Source organism: Hordeum vulgare, chromosome 2H (assembly GCF_904849725.1).
Source record: "Hordeum vulgare subsp. vulgare chromosome 2H, MorexV3_pseudomolecules_assembly, whole genome shotgun sequence".
Taxonomy (NCBI): Eukaryota; Viridiplantae; Streptophyta; class Magnoliopsida; order Poales; family Poaceae; genus Hordeum; species Hordeum vulgare.
This window is the reverse complement of record NC_058519.1, coordinates 168,609,231-168,629,237: the sequence shown is the minus strand read 5'-3', so window position 1 is coordinate 168,629,237 and position 20,007 is coordinate 168,609,231.

Genomic DNA, 20,007 nt, shown 5'->3' with positions numbered 1-20,007 from the left:
GTTATTCACTACGCTAGTAAAACTCTAGACAGTGCCCAGAGAAACTATGCTAGTACTGAGAAGGAATTTCTAGCAGTCGTGTTTGCGTGTGAAAAGTTCAGGTCTTACATAGTTGATTCCAAAGTCACTATTCACACTGATCATGCTCCTATTAAGTATCAAATGGAGAAGAAGGACGCTAAACCTAGGCTTATCCGATGGGTTCTCTTGCTACAAGAATTTGATTTGCATGTTGTTGACAGAAAGGGTGTTGATAACCCCGTAGCAGATAACTTGTCTAGGTTGGAGAACGTTCTTAATGACCCACAACCTATTGATGATAGCTTTCCCGATGAGCAACTGAATGTCATCAATGCTTCACGTAGTGCACCATGGTATGCTGATTATGCAAACTATATCGTTGCCAAATACATACCACCTAGTTTCACGTACCAGCAAAAGAAGGAATTCTTCTTTGACTTGAGGCACTAATTTTGGGATGATCCTCACCTTTATAAGGAAGGAGTAGATGGTGTTATTAGATGTTGTGTACCTGAACATGAACAGGTACAGATCCTACAAAAGTGTCACTCCGAGGCCTACGGAGGACACCATACGGGAGATAGAACTGTACACAAGGTATAGCAATCAGGTTTCTATTGGCCCACTCTCTTCAAGGATGCCCTTAAGTTTGTCTTGTCTTGTGACAAATGTCAAAGAATATGTAATATTAGCAAACGTCGGGAAATGCCAATGAACTATTCACTTGTCATTGAACCATTTGACGTCTGGGGCTTTGATTATATGGGACCATTTCCAAAATCTAATGGGTATACTCACATCTTAGTTGCTGTTTATTACGTCACTAAGTGGGTAGAAGCTATCCCCACTAGTAGTGCTGATCACAACACCTCTATCAGGATGCTGAAAGAAATTATTTTCCCTAGATTTGGAGTCCCTAGATATCTAATGACCGACGGTGGTTCACACTTCATTCATGGTGCTTTCCATAAAAAGCTTGCTAAGTATGATGTCAACCATAGAATTGCGTTTCCCTACCACCCTCAATCCAGTGGTCAAGTAGAGCTAAGCAATAGAGAGATTAAACTAATTCTGCAAAAGACTGTAAACAGGTATAGAAAGAATTGGTCTAAAAAGCTCGATGATGCACTGCGTTCTTATAGAACTGGCTATAAGAATCCCATGGGCATGTCTCCGTATAAAATGGTGTACGGTAAAGCATGTCATTTACCTCTTGAGCTAGAGAATAAAGCTTATTGGGCAATCAAAGAGCTCAACATTAATTTCAAACTTGCCGGTGAGAAGAGGTTATTTGACATTAGCTCGCTTGATGAGTGGAGAACTCAGGCATATGAGAATGCCAAGTTGTTCAAGGAAAAGGTTAAGCGGTGGCATGATAAGAGGATACAAAAGAGTGAGTTCAATGTAGGTGATTATGTCTTGCTATATAACTCTCGTTTAAGATTCTTTGCAGGCAAGCTTCTCTCTAAATGGGAAGGTCCCTATGTTGTTGCGGAAGTATATCGTTCCGGTGCTATCGAGAACAACAACACGGAAGGTAATTGTCCGAGAGTAGTAAATGGGCAGAGAATCAAGCATTATATCTCAGGTACTCCCATAAATGTTGAAAGCAATATTATCAATACCATAACTCCGGAAGAATACCTAAGGGATATTTATTAGCCTGTTTCAGACTCCGAAAACGAAGAGGTATGTGATTCGGTAAGAAAACAGAGTCCAAAATTTTTCCACTAGGAAATTTTCTCCGTTTTGGAATATTTGAAAAAAATACAAAAATTGGAAGTAGTCCGGAAAGTGCGCGAGGAGGCGACAAGCCTGCACGCCGCGGGCCCACCCCCTGGCCGCGCCGTGAGGGCTTGTGGCCACCTTGTGCGCCTCCCGGACACCGTTTTCATGTGGGGTGCTCCTTCTGGTCTGGAAAAAATAATTATATATACTCCTGTTTGGTCTGACCCCTGCATCACACATATTTCCTCTGTTTTTCGTTTCGAGCCTATTTCTGTTGCAGATCTCGATCGCCATGACTTCCCCAAAAGCTCCGAAGGACAAGATCTTCGAGAAGGTCATCAATCCATACCTCACGGGAGTGCTGCAAAACCCTCAATCTATCGAGATGCATGAGGTGATGTTGCACATCCGTGATGTTGAGGGGCCTAAGAAGACCGGAAGCATGGAGACGAGGCTCGAAGCAATGGAGCAACAAGTCTTCAAGTGCCAAGGGACGATGGAGCGTGGACTCAATGCCAACCACATCATGATCACGGAGTTCACCAACAAGCACAGGATTGATGCCAATGACATTGGGAAGCACCTCTCCAGGCTCTATGACATGATTGATCAACTCCAAGGCCATATCTATGACCTGCAGAACCAAAACTGTGAGTATGAGTATAGATTTAAATCAATATGGTTGGCTGCAGATTTGAGGATTCCGGAGACTCGTTCATCTTTCCATGATGGAGCACCTATGCCTTGGAAGATGGAGGATCAAACCCATGTGGCAACAACTCCACCATCACCTCCAAAGGAAGACAACTGATCATGGGTATGGGCAATCCCCTTGTCTTGTGCCAAGCTTGCGGGAGTTGCCCCGGTATCGTATCACCATCACATCTTTTGCCTTTACCTTTATTTCAGTTTTCCTTTTCAGTTTTCTCTTTCTCTAGTAGATTTAAAAGTCTTAGTGTTTTAGTCTTCAGTTTTGCTTTGTGTCACCCCCGATGTATTCGAGCTCGTGAGAAATATAATAAAGAGTGTCTTAGTTGAAGGGCTTTGCCTCTTGCCATGATCAAAAGAGTGAGAATAGAACAAAAGCATGAAAGATCATGTAATGATCTTATGGGAAGTGATGGCTTCACATATAAAAAGAATGAGGATTGAAACTTGTTGAGGGTAGGCAAACGTAGACCTTGGTCATTGTTGCAATTAATAGGAAGTGATAAAGAAGGAGAGGTTCACATATAAATATATCATCTCTAACACCATCTATGATTGTGAACACTCACTAAACTATTGCATGCCTAGAAGTATAGGTTGGACAAGAAACACAACATACTGAATTGTGATTGCTTGGTTCCGAACAATGTTATATGATTAGAGATCCCTTAGCATGTGATGATTGCTTCCACCTCACAATAGCCAAACCTCTCGCACTGTGTAGAGATACTACTTGTGCATCCACAAACCTTCAAACCAGTTTTGCCATGACTGTCCACCATACCTACCTATGGATTAAATAAGATCCCTCAAGTAAGTTGTCATCGGTGCAAGCAATAGAAATTGCTCTCTAATATGTATGATCTATTAGTGTGAGGAAAATAAGCTTTGTACGAACCTGTGATGAGGAAGACATAAAAGCGACAGACTGCATAATAAAGTTCTTTATCACAGGAGGCAATATAAAGTGACGTTCCTCCGCACTAAGAGGACACGCATCCCAACCTCAAAAGTGCATGACAACCTCTGCTTCCTTCTACGAAGGGCCTATCTTGTACCTTTACTTTTTGCCATTGAAAGAGTCATGGTGATCTTCACCAGTTCCTTATCTCGGCTTTATCTTGGCTAACATCATATGCTTGGGAAAGATCTATATTCATATGTCAACTTGGAGGTAAGTATTCATGAATTATTATTGTTGATATCGCCCTTGAGGTAAGCAGTTGGGAGGAAAAACTATAAGCCCCTATCTTTCTCTGTGTCCAGCTGAAACTTTGATCTCATGAGTACCACGTGACTTGTAGAAATTGTAGAGAACGAAAGAATGATTGAGTATGTGGATTTTCTTTACAAGCTCTTATTTGACTCTTTCTGATGTTGTGATAAATTGCAATTGCTTCAATGACTAAAGGCTATCAGTTGTTACTTCTCGGTAAGGTTCTTGATCCATGCTTTACTTTGTGAAGGAATTATCACTTTAGCATGAGAGATTATATGTTGGTATTGCTGTTCTGATCATGATCAAGATGCATGCATGTTCGTATCTTGTTTTGTCGACACCTCTCTCCCTAAACATGTGGACATATTTATTGAGCTAGGCTTTCGCTTGAGGACAAGCGAGGTCTAAGCCTGGGGGAGTTGATACGTCCATTTTGCATCATCTTTTCATGTTGATATTTATCGCTTCTTGGGCTGTTATTTCACTTCACGGTACAATTCTTATGCCTCTTCTCTCTTATTTTGCAAGGTTTACATGAAGAGGGAGAATACCGACAACTGCAATTCTGGCCTGAAAGTGGAGCAAGTTTGAGATACCTATTCTGCGCAACTCCAAACGCTGTAAAAATCAATGAGGATTTTTTACCCGATTTATCAAAAATACTGGGCCGAAGAAGTACCAGAGGGGGGCGTGCAGGTGGCCACAAGCCTTCACGGCGCGGCCACCCCCCAGGCCGCACCATGAGGGCTTGTGGGCACCCTGTAGGCACACTTGCCCCCTATTTTGCTATATGAAGGGTTTCGTCCAGGAAAAAATCACAGAGGAGCTTTTTCGTGGTTTCGCCGCTGCCACGAGGCGGAACTTGAGGAGAACCAATCTAGAGCACCAGCAGGACGATCCTGCCTGGGAAACTTCCCTCCCCGAGGGGGAAATCATCGCCGTCGTCATCACCAACACTCCTCTCATCGGAGGCGACTCATCACCATCAACGTCTTCATCAGCATCATCTCATCTCCAAACCTTAGTTCATCACTTGTAACCAATCTCCATCTCGCAACTCCGATTGGTACTTGTAAGGTTGCTAGTAGTGTTGATTACTCTTTGTAGTTGATGCTAGGTGGATTACTTGGTGGAAGAGTTTATGTTCAGATCCTTGATGCTACTCATTAGTTCTCTGGTCATGAATATGATTATGCTTTGTGAGTAGTTACTTTTGTTCCTGAGGACATGGGATAAGTCATGCTAATAATAGTCATGTGAATTTGTTATTCGTTCGGTATTTTGATATGTTGTATGTTGTTTTTCCTCTAGTGGTGTTATGTGAACGTCGACTACATAACACTTCACTATTATTTGGGCCTAGAGGAAGGCATTGGGAAGTAGTAAGTATATGATGGGTTGCTAGAGTGACAGAAGCTTAAACCCTATTTTATGCGTTACTTCGTAAGGGGCTGATTTGGATCCACTAGTTTAATCCTATGGTTAGAGTTTGTCTTAATTCTTCTTTCGTAGTTGCGGATGTTTGCGAGAGGGGTTAATCATAAGTGGGATGCTTGTCCATGTAAGGGCAGTACCCAAGCGCCGGTCCACCCACACATCAAACTATCAAAGTAACGAACGCGAATCATATGAGCATGATGAAAACTAGCATGACAGAAATGCCCGTGTGTCCTCGGGAGCATTTTTCCTCCTATAAGATTTTGTCCAGGCTTGCCCCTTGCTACAAAAGGGATTGGGCCACTTTAATGCACCGTTGCTACTTTTGTTACTTGTTGCTTGCTACGAATCATCTCACCACACAATCACTTGTTACCGACAATTTCAGTGCCTGCAGATTTTACCTTGCCGAAAACCACTTGTCAGATCCTTCTCCTCCTCATTGGGTTCGACACTCTTACTTATCGAAAGGACTACGATTGATCCCCTACTCTTGTGGGTCATCAAGGAGTCAAGACTGGATTTGAATTGAGCTTTTCTTTGAGTGTATCGAAAGCCAATTTACACTCTAGAGACGAGGCTAACTTCACACTCTTCTGAAGAAGGTTGGACAGAGGCTTAGCAATCCTGGAGAAGATCTCAACAAACGTTCTGCAATAGCTTGCAAGCCCGAGAATGCTTCGAAGCTGCTTCACATTCTGAGGAGGTTCCCACTCAACAATGGCCTGCACCTTTGTAGGATAAACTTTGATGCCCTCGGCAGAGATGATGTGCCCAAGGTAGACAACTTCCTTCAACCAGAATTCACATTTGGATAAATTAGCATAGAACTTATGCTCTCTTAGCTTATCAAGCACAAGCCGATGATGTTACTCATGCTCTTCCTCAGTTTCAGAAAAGACCAGAATGTCATCAAGATACACCAAGACAAATTCATTCTTGAATGGGGATAATATATAATTCCTCAACCAAGAGAAGGTCGGAGGAGCATTGGCGAGACCAAAAGACATCATTGTGTACTCATAAGAGCCAAAGCTTGTCCTAAAAGTAGTATTTGTAATATCTTCTTCGCGAATGCGGATCTGATGATAGCCCATCCGAAGATCAAGCTTAGAGAAAATCTTGGCCCCTTTCAATTGCTCGAACAATTCATTGATGTTGGGAAGTGGATGCTTGTTCCTAATTGTCTTTTTATTAAATGGGCAGTAATTGATACAGAGTCAATCGGGTCCATCCTTCTTCTTGACAAACAGAACACCACAACCCCAAGGAGATGAACTTGGTCTGGTCAGACCCAGACGTTCTTGGTCATCAAGCTGCTTCTTCAACTCTTTCAGCTCTTCGGTACCAAGTTTATACGAACGCTTGCACACCAGTTCAGTTCGAGGTTCAAGTTCAATTACAAACTCAACTGGCCGGTGTAGAGGCATTCTTGGCAATTCTTCTTGATAGACATCTTCATACTCACAAACCACTGGAACATGAAAAATGGGAGAGATTTCACCCTTCTCATTGAGGGAAAAAAGACGAATCGTGTCATCGCGACCAGCGGAAATAATCACGTCCTCTGAAGGATGAGTCAACTTGATTTATTTTTATTCACAATCAACATATGCCTTGTTCATCGCCAGCCAATCCGTGCCAAGCATCAGATCAATATCGGAATTGCCAAGGACATACGGAGATGCCAGAAAGGAATAATTGCCCATCTTGATAGAGATATCTGGATGCGTAAGGTCTAGAGAGAAATGAATGTGATGCACGAGTGTCAAACAAAACATTTGTAGGAATAGAATTAACTGAGAGACTACCCATGCTCACATATGAGGCGTTCTCTGCTTCAGCTGCATTCACTGTGTTCACCCTTGCAGACTTGGGGTTAAACTTCACCATTGCATTGCTTGGAGGCCTAACTTGAGGAGGAGGCAGAACACGCTGCTGGTTGGTGCACTTGTTAGAGTAATGACCCTTCTGACCACACTTGTCACAAGTCACCTCTAATAGCAGACGGAATTGAATTTGAGGATTTCCTTTCTTCTTCTGTTGATACTTCTGCTAGAAAGATGAGTTGGGTGGGTGGGAAGAATCACGACCACCAGACTGCTTGAACTGCTGAGGATGCCGAGGAGGATGAGAAACCCAGTATTTCTGTTGCTTCAAAACAATCTGAGTTGAGGAAGAGGAATTGGAGTCTCTGAAATGCTTCCTTCAGTTCTTAGCTTTGAGCAATGCCGACTCAACCGTGAGATCCAAATTGTAGAAGTAGTCGAACTGAGTGGGATCGTGCAAGGCAAGGGTCAACTTCAAGTCTTCCTTCAGACCACCACGAAACTGATAAATCTTGCTCTTCTGATCAGGAATATCTTGTTTAGCATAATGAGCTAGCTCCTGGAACTCCACATTCTAGTTGTACACAGACGAACTACCTTGCTTCAAACGCGTGAATTTCTCACGCATCTCTTCCGCAAAACTTGTTGGAATATAGTGAGCCCTGAAATGCTTGCAGAAATCATCCAAGCCGATCACTCTATCGCCTATGGAATCCTTCTATTGCTGCCACAATTCTATTGTCTGGTCCTTGAGATGGAATGTTGCAAACTTGACAAAGTCCTCTGGTCGTACATTACTGCACTCGAAGTGTTTGTTCATGTCATGAGTCCAGTCATCCGCATCGAATGGCCAGTCACAGTAGGTGAAGGACTTCCGCTGCTTCCTCGGGAATTGATTCACAGTTGCAAACTGTTGAGCACCATTGTTGAAATTACCCTGGTGCCCTTGGTCCCTATCTTGCAACAACTAGAGCAACATCTGAGTGTTTGCATTGGTTGCGGCCATCACAGCTTGTCATTCCTCATGAGGACGAGGCGGTGGCGGAGGGGGTGGTGGAGGGTCAACATTCTCACGACCCGGATTCTGGTGAGTTGGTGGAGCCATTCTTGAGACGGACAACAACATGAGACCAGAGATAAAAATTCGAAGATTAAGATGATTCAATGAATAGAAATAGCCGAACAAGAATTTGTAGCAAATGCACTCGAACTATATTTAGTAAGAATGCGTCCTCAAAATAACCGCCGACAACATCTGATTCAAAGCCACTTGTAAATGCCGAGTATGAGCTAGGGTTGCTCGGAACAAATGTATATTCCCAACATATATGTGATGAAAGAATTACTAAGTTACTAATGGAATTCCCACCTAAGAACTTATGAAATTTCTGGTCATGCCATCGGGTCCACTGATACAAGGAGAAATTCATCACTCAACTCCTAGCATCTAACCCATCGTGTGTATCACATCCGGTAACACATAACCAGAATCTCGGAACCTCATCCATCTCAGACCCTCGTAATGACAACGATACTAAGTGTGGCGATACATGCCGACCTATCTTCACCAGTACTGGGGAAGCCAAATTCCTCTCGCCACTACTAGTATTGAAGAAATTATGAACATCCTTCGTCCTGAGATACTAAGAAGTCTGAATGATAATGATGTGCTCAAGAATACCCTGGAGCTCAACTCCCTGGAATGAAATAAATACAGCAGGAGGCAACAAGACAGAACTCCGTCACATTGGCCTTGTATAGGTTCCAAAATATCCGCGTGATCCGATTTTTTTTGAGTGAGACGAGGAGTCGAATTAAAATTTCCTAAGTCGCGAACCTCACGAGAGCATAGAAGAGGAGAAAAAAGAAACTTACTCTCTAATATAACTAAGACTCAAAATAGTTTTTACGAGACTCGACTCGGGAAAGTTTGATCAGCCAAAGGCATCTATGGTCGTAAGGCTCTGATACCAACTTGTAACAACTAAGATGCGACACTTTCCTTATTTGGGGGCGAGGCCTGAAAAGGGGAAAGAGGTGCATCTAAGCATTTCGCAAGCAGGATAAACATTGTAATACATAATAGATGGAAGAGTAATAAGATTTGTCTTACACTCGCCACAAGCTAAATTACAGATCCATACAATCATACATTATTCAAATGGAAAACAGGGTCCGACTACGAACAAGATAAACGACAAAAGCTAATGCTATCCTGCCTTGCTAGGCCCACAATCACGACCAAGTGCCTCTAGTCCTCGGGATACGTCACATAGAGCTTACCATTGTCCTCGTCGAACTCCCACTTCAGTTGGGTATCTTCTGAAACATTTTCATCTGGGGTACCTGTACCTGTGGGTGGTGGTAGTAATCTGTGAGCCATAGGGACTCAGAAATCTCATGACCTTGGTATCGAATCTAACAAAGTTGATAGGTGAGGTTGGGGTATGTATTTGAGTTTGCAGCAGCCTAAGCATTAATGGTGGCTAACTTATGATGAAGAGAAATAAGTTATGGTGGTCTACGCAAGGCGTTCGTTAACTAAGAATAATCACTAAGTGATCCCGAACACCTACCTACGTCAGTCATTACCCCACCATATTCTCGGTTTGAGAAGGATCTGTGAAGGAGACAATCACGGTTATGCACATAGTTGGCAGGTTTTAATTAGGTTACTCTAAGTTATCTAGAACCGGATGTTAATAAAATATCCATGATTACCACATAACCGCAGGCACGATTTCCGAAAAGATTTAACCCTGCAGGGGTTCTCCAACTAATCCATCACAAATTACCACAAACAACATAGAAATCCTCGACCACGAAGCTCGTGATCTCGTCGGATTCCTTAGAGGAAAATCTGGACTCTTAGAAGACCCAAAGTCTCACCGGAATCCAATGCACAAGATATCTCGTAGAAGGTAAAACTAATAGAGCAAGGCCGCCCGGCGTGCGACAGACCCAATCGGAGCCACACATCTCATTCTCAGGGCACAACCGGATGAGCTAGACATCGGGTTAGCTGAAACCCCGGGTGACTAGGGGGCGCCGGACATCGCTCACGTTGGACCAACACTCATGAGGAGCACTGGCCCGGGTTGTTGATTAATTCCTCAAGGTAGCTATTCCTTATGTTTTTTATTAGGTTGTTAGCAAATTTAACACCAAAGTTGGGACTTGCCAGAAAAGCTTTAAACTAAAACGAATTATCAAGGGGGTCCCCATAACAACCCCGAACGTGTTAGGAGCGCTCAGTTTTGGAATAAAACACCGGTAGCCAAAACTAAGGGGAAAAAAGCGGAACAAATCCCCCGGCAAAAGGCCAGGCCTTCCTTTCTTCACCAAATGTAGAGGTGCATTAATTAAATAGAATTTAAATAGGATGATATCAATATTACCCATGTTATCACATGGACCAGCTTGCACGTGCAACTAACAATGCTAATAAAATGGTACGGCAAGCCTAACCTAGCCGAACAATATTTGCTAGGAGGGGAAGTGTTAGAGGTTGCATGGCAATGTTTGATGGCCTATATATTAGGTGGTAGGCAGCGGAGTATAACGATGGAAACGAATCAATTAAGCATAACAAAGCGAGAAATGGTGTCAAGGTCACGATCATCTTGCATGTGAAATCTTCACAGTGGAATTTCTCCTGGCCTTCATGCACGAACTCATCGGACTCCTCGAACTCGTTACCAGACCTAGTAGCTACCCAAAAGAAGCAATCACCCAATAAACACCAGCGAGAGACTATGCAACAACCAATATGATGCATGTATGCACAAACTTCTAAATATGCGCAGAAATAATCCTACTCAAGACCAAGTGCTACCTCATCACAAAATGACACTTTTTCAGAACTCGTCGAAACTGAAATCCAATTTCACCATTGGATTCCTGCGGTTTTTCTACCTGAAATCCATATATCATACTGCTAAATGTTGATGCAGAAAAACACCACAAAACAACAAATAAATTTTTCCTAGAATCATAAACTACTCTTGTCAAGAACAGGGGTTGTTCTTGCACCTCCCAGATTTGGTATATACCAGATTAGGAAAATTCCATTTAAGGAATTATCCCAAAAATGGAATTTAACACACTAATAGAAATAAAAGAAAAAACACAATCCTAATTTGACAGTGGGCCCCACTGGTCATAGGCACCGGGGGCACCTAGATTATGCCAGTTGGGCCCTACACACCACAACACAAGAAAATAAAATGGGGTATGGAGGGGTTTGAACCCACCGCCAGTGCGTCACACGCACAAACCCCCTACCACTAGGCTAAGCCGTCTTAGCTGCACTAACAGGGGCACCATGCAAGATATGCCTGCCTGCTTGCCAAATATACCACGCCAAAACAATGGAAAAAACAAAAGGGCGGTTTTAATCTAAAGCGCGGGGGGGGGGGGGGGGGGGGGGTTCGAATCCGCAACGCTGTGTAGCATGGCCGGCTCAGTTGCCACTGGGCTAGTGCGGTGGATCTGCTCAAAGTGAGGTTCCACCCCAGATATCTACTTAAAAGGGGCACCTTCCCTTGCTTAGCACAGAATGACGCCGGCGACGGTCCTCGCCAGTGCAATGCAGGCGCACGCTCAACACTACTCCGGTACTACTGTACAACGCGATGCGGTGGAGAGCTTCTACGCGGTGGTTCTATGCTACCGCGACTACTGCTGTTGCTGCAGCGCTGCTACTACACTGTTGCTGCTCTAATACGCTACAGAGCCACGACAGTGATGGCAAAAACGCAGCGCGCTACGCCTATCTAGATGCGAATAACAGGGGGGTGATGATTGGCTGCTCAATCAGTGGGCAGAGAAGACGATCTGGCGCGATGGAGGGCTGCTGCCGTTGTGTATCCGCTATAGGAAGGCTCGTCGGAGATGAGGAAGGATCCTGTCGTCGAGGCATCGAGGAAGGAGTACTTGGCGTCAGATCTCCTCGAAAATGGAATGCCGCTGGCGTCCTCTTGCTCCTGGCAGGGTCGGGGAGGAGGGAGACGCGACCCTACGCCGGCGACGAGCTCGGCCGAAGCTCTCCATGGCGAGGGTGGTGCCCTGACGACGCTTGGGGGAGAGATGGGAGAAGGCGAGGGATATGGTTAGGAGAGGGGTGGTGGAGCTTTATAGCTTGCACCCTGAGGCACAGAGCGATCGATCGCGAGGAAAAGAATGAACGGTGGTCTCCATGGCATCGTACGGGGCTGACGTCGATGGAGGAAGAAGAGGAACGTGTTGGTGGTTCTGGGCAGAAACCAAACTGGCATGGGCCACTCTCTTTCTCTCTCTCGTAAAAGCTTTTTTCGATAAAAGAGAAGCAGATTTGAAATATTATAGGGGCCAAAAAATGGTTTTGACAAAATAAAATTATCTTCGGGCTTCTAAAATGTTGCCACAATTTATAAAAATAAGTCACTACTGGAATTCAGTTTTTGACGTCTGCCAAATATTTGTCGTCTGCTGGCTGATGGCAAAGAGTGTCTTTGCCGTCAGCTGCCACAAAGTAGACGACAAAGAACTGGCTGATGGCATAGAAGGTCTTTGCCATCAGCCGTAGACGGCAAAGAGCCGCACAACAGATGGCAAATATACAGGTGCAGCCCACCTGACCGCGGGGATGTTAGGTCAAACTGGAGTCCCTTTTTTGTCGTCTGCTAGCGGACGACAAAGAGTCCGGAGGCAGACGACAAAGAGTCTAGACTCTTTGCCGTCCGCCAGCAGATGGTAAAGAGCTAACTCCGTAACAGCTCATTGCCCCTACCCCGCCCCTCTCTCTCTCTCTCTCACTTACCCCGGCCACTGTGTAACGGCTCCACACCCCCACTCTCTTTCACTCCTCTCCCCGACGCCCACCGCCGCCACCATCGTCGTGCCTCCGCCCTGGTGCCCCACAGCCCGCCGCCACCGCCCCACTGCCCACGGCGCCCCACAGCCCCCCGACGCCACCCCCGCCGCCCCAACACCCCCGGCCCCGCCGCCCACGACGCCACAACCGCCCCTGCCAGTGAGCCCCCACACCCCCACCCCCACGGGAAAATTAACTATTTGTTATTTAGTTTTTTGGAATTAGATTATAATTATAAAGTTGATTTTTTATTGTGGCTGTAGTACTTGTTCTTGTTATTGTAGTTTTTGTAGTAGTTGTTGTAGTAGTAGTTGTTGTTGTTATTGTAGTTGTTGTAGTAGTCGGTGTACCGGTTGATGAGCCCTATATTCTTAGATTTTCAAATAAAGGCCATCTGCCACTAGTTAGTTAGCTTAATAGAAAGAAGAGGAAGAAGAAGAAGAAGAGGAGGAGGAGAAGAGGAGAAGAAGAGGAGGAGGAGGAGGAGGAGAAGAAGATGATGAAGAAGAAGAGGTGAGGAAAAAATAAGAAGGAGAAGAAGAAGAAGAAGAAGAAGAAGAAGATGATGAGAAGAAAAAAATAAGAAGGAGAAGAAGAACAGAAGAAGAGAAGAAGAAATAAATAAGAAGAGGAAGGAGAGAAAAAAGAAGAAAAGAAGAAGTAGAATAAGAGGATAAAGAAAAATAGAAATACAAATAAGAGGAAGAAGAAGAAGAAGAGGAGGAAGAAGAGGAGAAGAGGAGGAGGAGGAGGAGGAGGAGAAGAAGAAGAAGAGGAGAAGAGGAGAAGAAAGAGGAGAAATGAAAAGAAGGTAGAAGAAGAAGAAGAGAAGAAGAAGAGAAGAAGAAGGAGAAGGAGGAGGAGCAGAAGGAGCCCTCCTTCTTTTCCTTCTTCTTCTTCTCTCCTCCTTCTTCTTCTCCCTCCTTCTTCTCCTTCTTCTCTCCTCCTTCTTATCCTTCTTCTTCTCCTTCTTATTCTCCTCCTCCTCCTTCTCATTCTCCTGCTGCTCCTTCTCCGTCTCCTCCTTCTCCTTCTTCTTCTGTTCTTGCTTCTTCTTTTTCTTCTTCTAAGTAGCTTATTTTCCCCCAACAAAGACATACTTAGCTAATTATCCTCCAAAATGACATAATTAGCTTAGTTAGGGTAAAGAAATCATAAGAAGCTTTGTTAGCTCACAACTTAGCTAATTATCCTCGAAAATGACATAATAAGCTCAAAATGGCATAAAATCCTTGGTTAGCTCATGAATATTATATTCTTAGCTTGTTTTCCTCTAAAATGACATAGTTAGCCCATATAGCTCCAAAAAGACATAATTATATAATTTATCTCTAACAAGAGGAGAAGAAATAGGAAAAATTAAAAGAAGCAAGAAGAAGAAGAAGAGAAGAAGAAGGAGAAGGAGGAGAAGAAGGAGGAGAAGAAGGAGAAGGAGGAGAAGACCTTCTCCTCCTTCTCCTCATTCTCCTCCTTCTTCTTCTTCTTCTTCTTCTTTATTTCTTCTTCTTCTCCTCCTTTTCCTCTTTCTTATTCTCCTTACCTTATTTTCCCCAACAATGACATAATTAGCCCATTTAGCTCCAAAATGACATAATAAGCTCAAAATGGCATAAAAACCATGGTTAGCTCATGAATATTATATTCTTAGCTTGTTTTCCTGTAAAATGACATAATTAGCCTATATAGCTCCAAAAGGACATAATTAGATAATTTAGGTACAACAAGAGGAGACGAGGAGAAGAAATAGGAAATATGAAAAGGAGGAGGAAGAAGAAGAAGAACAAAAGAAGAAGGAGAAGGAGGAGGACGAGAAGAAGGAGAAGGAGGAGAAGACCTTCTCCTCCTTCTCCTTGTTCTTCTTCTTCTCCTTCTTCTTGATTTCTTCTTCTTCTTATCCTCCTCCTCTTTCTTCTCCTCTTTCTTATTGTCCTTACCTTATTTTCCCCAACAATGACATAATTAACCCATTTAGCTCCAAAATGACGTAATAATCTCAAAATGGCATAAAAACATTGGTTAGCTCATGAATATTATATTCTTAGCTTGTTTTCCTCTAAAATGACATAAATAGCCCATATAGCTCCAAAAAGACATAATTAGATAATTTAGCTCCAACAAGAGGACAAGCGGAGAGGAAATAGGAAAAATTAAAAGAAGGAAGAAGAATAAGAAGAAGAAGAAGAAGAGTAGAAGAAGGAGAAGGTGGAGGAGAAGAAGGAGAAGGAAGAGAAGACCTTCTCCTCCTTCTCCTTCTTCTCCTTCTTCTTCTTGTTCTTCTTCTTCTCGATTTGTTCTTCTGCTCATCCTCCTCCTCTTTATTCTCCTCTTTCTTATTCTCCTCACGTTATTTTCCCCAACAATGACATAATTAGCCCATTTAGCTCCAAAATGACATAATAAGCTCAAAATGGCATAAAAACCTTGGTTATGTCATGAATATTATATTCTTAGCTTTTTTTCCTCTAAAATGACATAATTAACCCATATAACTCCAAAAAGACATAATTAGATAATTTAGCTCCAACAAGAGGAGCAGAGGAGAAGAAATAGGAAAAATGAAAAGAAGGAAGAAGAAGAAGAAATCACGAAGAAGGAGAAGGAAGAGGAGGAGGAGTAGAAGGAGGAGAAGAAGGAGAAGGTGGAGAAGACCTTCTCCTTCTTCTCCTCCTTCTCCTTCTTCTTCTCGTTCTTCTTGATTTCTTCTTCTTCTCCTCCTCCTCCTCTTTCTTCTCCTCTTTCATATTCTCCTTACCTTATTTTCCCCAACAATGACATAATTAGCACATTTAGCTCCAAAATGATATAATAAGCTCAAAATGGCATAAGAACCTTGTTTAGCTCATGAATATTATATACTTTGCTTGTTTTCCTCTAAAATGACATAATTAGCTCAAAAACATCATATGTTGTTCTTCTTCTGTCTTTCTTATTCACATATTTGCAGATTGGATGTACTACAAGCATGGAAGCTGGCACTCATGGAGTGCCTTATTCGTTCTAGTTTTCATTTGACTTGATGAACAATTCGAACTATATGTATATGTATCTATGGATGAGCAGTGTAAAACTTTGTATGTTGGTTCTTTCGATATATGGGATGTACATTGATGAACTTTATATGTATATCATATATGTGTGGTGAACTATAATATATGTGTTGTGAAATATATATCATATATGTGCTGTAATATATATATATGTGGTGTGAAATAATAAAAAACAAACAAAACAGAAGCTATATGGGCTCTTTGTCGTCTGGCAGCTAATGGCAAAGGGCTTTGCCATCAGCTATCCGACGGCAAAGGTGCCACATGGCACCCAGCTGTGCACCCTGGGGGGTAGCAACAGCTGGCCATATAGCTTCTTTGCCGTCTGCTACCCGCGGAGGCGGGCGGCAAAGAGAAGAAAAAAGGTTGGGCTATTATGGCCTGGAACATACACGCAGACGGCAAAGACTATGGGGGAAGCTGGCTGAAAAGGCTACGGGGGAAGCAGACGGCAAAGGATACGGGGGAAGTGGATGACAAAGAGAAGGGGCAAGTAGACGGCAAAGCCTCCGTTAGCCCTAACGGAGGCGTTGCCTGTCGGATGTCGTCTCAAGTTCTTTGCCAACTGCTCGGTGTCAGATACTGACGTCGAAGAGCTTTGTCATCCGCTTAGGGAAGGCTTACGGCAAAGAATATACAATGCCGTCGTAAGCTGATGCAAAATCCTTGCTGACAGGAGGCAGACGGGAAATCTCTTTGCCGTCGGTGTGGTCCTCTTTGCCGTTTGTTATGGCGGACGGCAAAGAATGTGATTCTTGTAGTGAGTGAGGTATTTTAGAAGTACAAAAATAAATTATTTTATTTGAAATTGGGATCTATTTTTAAATTAAAAAAAAAGTATAATAAATTCAAAGAAAAGAGTGTTGCACCTCACATTTAAAAAGAGTATTTTCAAAAGAGGAGGGATATTTTATTGGAATCAAAACGGGAACTTTAAATCTGCCACAAAATTAGAGATAGGAGGGATTAAAGGTGCTATGGTGCAACAAGGGATTCTGAGGTTGATCTTGTTGCACCCAATCATATTGCAAACACCAAGGCACATTGACACCATGCACTTCACACTTCATACCAAGGGGCCACACGCAACACAAAACAACAACAAGAACAAGAATTGATGCTATGCAAGATGTCATGAGGCACATGAAATGAAGACACCATTAACTCAAACCACTTGATCATCATAACAAGGTTGCCATACAAGGAAAGATTTATAGGAGGGGAAGGAATTGCATTGGGGCTGTCACAATGTAGGGTCCCAATGACACGATCACAATCGATGGAAGTTCTCAGAGGGTGCTCGAGGCAGAGGTCCCAAAATAGAGCTCGCTGATGCAGTGTTAGCTTCTACGGAGCTAGAGAAAATCAAGAGAACTATCAATACATCTACAACGATAGTCCCGGCGAAACCAAGCCAGGACGGGCCTTCGAGCCAGCAAAATGACACCAAAAACTTTCAAGTGCACCCAAACGACGTGAAGAAAACAGTGGTCATCATAGGGGGCCTCTCCGGGGAACACGAGGTCAGCCGATGATGACATGCCTAGCTTGATATGACCAAAAATATTGCATATATGCATATTTGTGAGGTGATTTCTTATAAGAAATATGCACTAATATGTTTATGTTATCCAAAAAAACACTTCACCTATATTCATTTTGTGCCTAAGTGCAGAGTTGCCGAACACTTGTACGAACCACATGTGGAGACGAAGGAAAGGAAATGATTTGGCCTTGTTCGAGAAGTCCTCTCGCGTCAAAGAAATGTTTTAGGTGATGTTCAAAAGGTCCTCTGATGTCACTTTTGCCTCAAGAGAAGATATAGACCAAGTCCATCATGTTCTGGTCTTAGATTCAGACTGCACAAACATACCTAACTTAAAATGCCTCCTACTTTTTCATCCGGAGTCCAAAAAGAGTGAATCTTTTTTTGGGAAGTTCATTTAACCTAAATATAAGTTTTTTATACATTCCACTAGAGAGCACATACATATATATATGGACATACTTGAGAGTGTAGATTCAGTCATTTTTCTCTGTATATAGTCCATAGTGAAATATCTGAAAAGACTTACATTTGGGAATGTGATACCTCTCCAAAGTATCTACTTTTCCAAACACTTTTGTTCTTGTTTTGGACTCTAATTTGTATAATTTGAATGAAACTAACCCAGACTTACGTTGTTTATAGTAGAACAAGCTCAATGTTATTTTCGTACAGAACTATAAGTTCTCGTAATTGGACGAAAGTTTTTGAGAATTGTTTCTCGGAATTATAAGGAATTATGAAGCAAAGATCCAACAGAGCGGTGTTGCCTATGGCCCATGAGGGAACAGGGTGCGACCACCCCCTAGGTCGCGCCCTATTGACTGGTGGGGGCCACGAGGCTCCTCCGACCCTATTTCTTGTCCTATAAACTCACATATTTGGAGGAAAAAATGAGAGATAAGTTTTCATCATGATCCACGAGACAGGGCCGCTGCCACCTCTTGTTCTTCCTCCGGTGGGCTGATTTGGAGTCTGTCCAGGGCATATTTCCAACACTGACCTTCTTGAAGGCATCACCTTGAGGGATGAGTGGTGGTGGGCATTGTGTGGGTACTCTACGGTTGGTGGTGGTGGGCAGTGCTTCAGGGGAAACCCTAGGATCTCATCTTCCAAATTGGACGATAGTTGTACCACAGTGCCAGTTCCCCCTTGGGAGCATCATTTGTGGAGCAACGCTGGATTACAGATGCAGGAGGTGGAGCGGCTTCGTCTTGCACGGACCTTTGGTGGAGCTGTCAGGTCATGCCTGATCGACACGTGCTATGCTGAGTCATTCTTGGTTGGAAGGTGCAACGCACGTAATTTCTTCCAGAGTCTTCCTGTTTGGACAGATGATCGCTGGATGGTGGCGCTGTTGGACGCCGTGGTGGCATCGATGGATGTATGGACTGACAAGGATGATGAGGGTCTATGTTCTGAAGATGGGTCAGTGGTCCGATGATATTGGAGGCTTCTAAAACGTGTACATCTCGTGTGCATTTTAGGTGTGCTGCACCGGCTATTGGTTCCTTATAGGTTATGTAGATGGACTAGTGACAACACTGGTTTTAGATATGGGATGTGAGAGCACTCCCCATTATCGAGTTTGCAGGTGTGAGTGGTGGCTTCGGGTGAATTGATGTATGTTCTTGTTAGACATTTGTGGAATAATTAAAAAAGATGCTTGCATGCATCGATTGATGCAGAGGCCGGTGTTGGGGAACATCGCATGGGAAACAAAAAATTTCCTATGCTCATCAAGATAAATCTATGGAGAATAACATCTACGAGAGGGGGAGTGCATCTACATACCCTTCCAGATCGCTACACGGAAGCGTTGAGAAACGCGGTTGATGTAGTCGAACGTCTTCGCGATCCAATCAGGATTCGTCCCGTGATCCAATCATGAACGTCCCGATGAAGTGCCGAACGGATGGCACCTCCGCGTTCAGCACACGTACATCTCATTGATGACTTCACCGCCACGATCCAACGAGCTTGGTGAAGTAGAGGTTGAGTACTCCGGCGGCACGACGGTGTGGTGGCGGTAGTGATGGTGCAATCTCAGCAGGGCTTCAACAGGTCACTATAGGAATTAGCTTCTTTGCCGTCTTCCATCACAGACGGCAAAGAGTCAATCCCGGACGGCAAAGAGAATACCACAGACGGCAAAGAGAATACCACAGACGGCAAAGAATCTCACGACCGGCAAAATTTCTGCGTCGGCCTACGACGGTATTGTAGCTTCTTTGCCGTCTGTCTCCCCAAAGCGGACGACAAAGAGCTTTGCCGTCAGCTTTTCATAGGAGGAGTCGGCAAAGTGGTCGAGACGGTAGCCGACAGGCGTTGCCTCCGTTAGGGGCTAACGAACGCTTTGCCGTCTACCTCCCCCCTCTTCTTTGCCGTCTGCCTCCCCCCTCTTCATTGCCGTCTGCCTCCCCCCTTCTTTGCCGTCTGCCTCCCTCCACTCTTTGTCGTCTGCCTACCCCTCCCCCCTCCTTTGTGCCCTCTTCTTTGTCGTCTGCCCCCCTGGAAGCAGACGACAAAGATACTATATGGCCAGGTGCTACTGCCCAGGTTGCACAATTGGGCGCCACTTGGCACCTTTGCCGTCGGTCAGCTGACGGCAAAGGCCT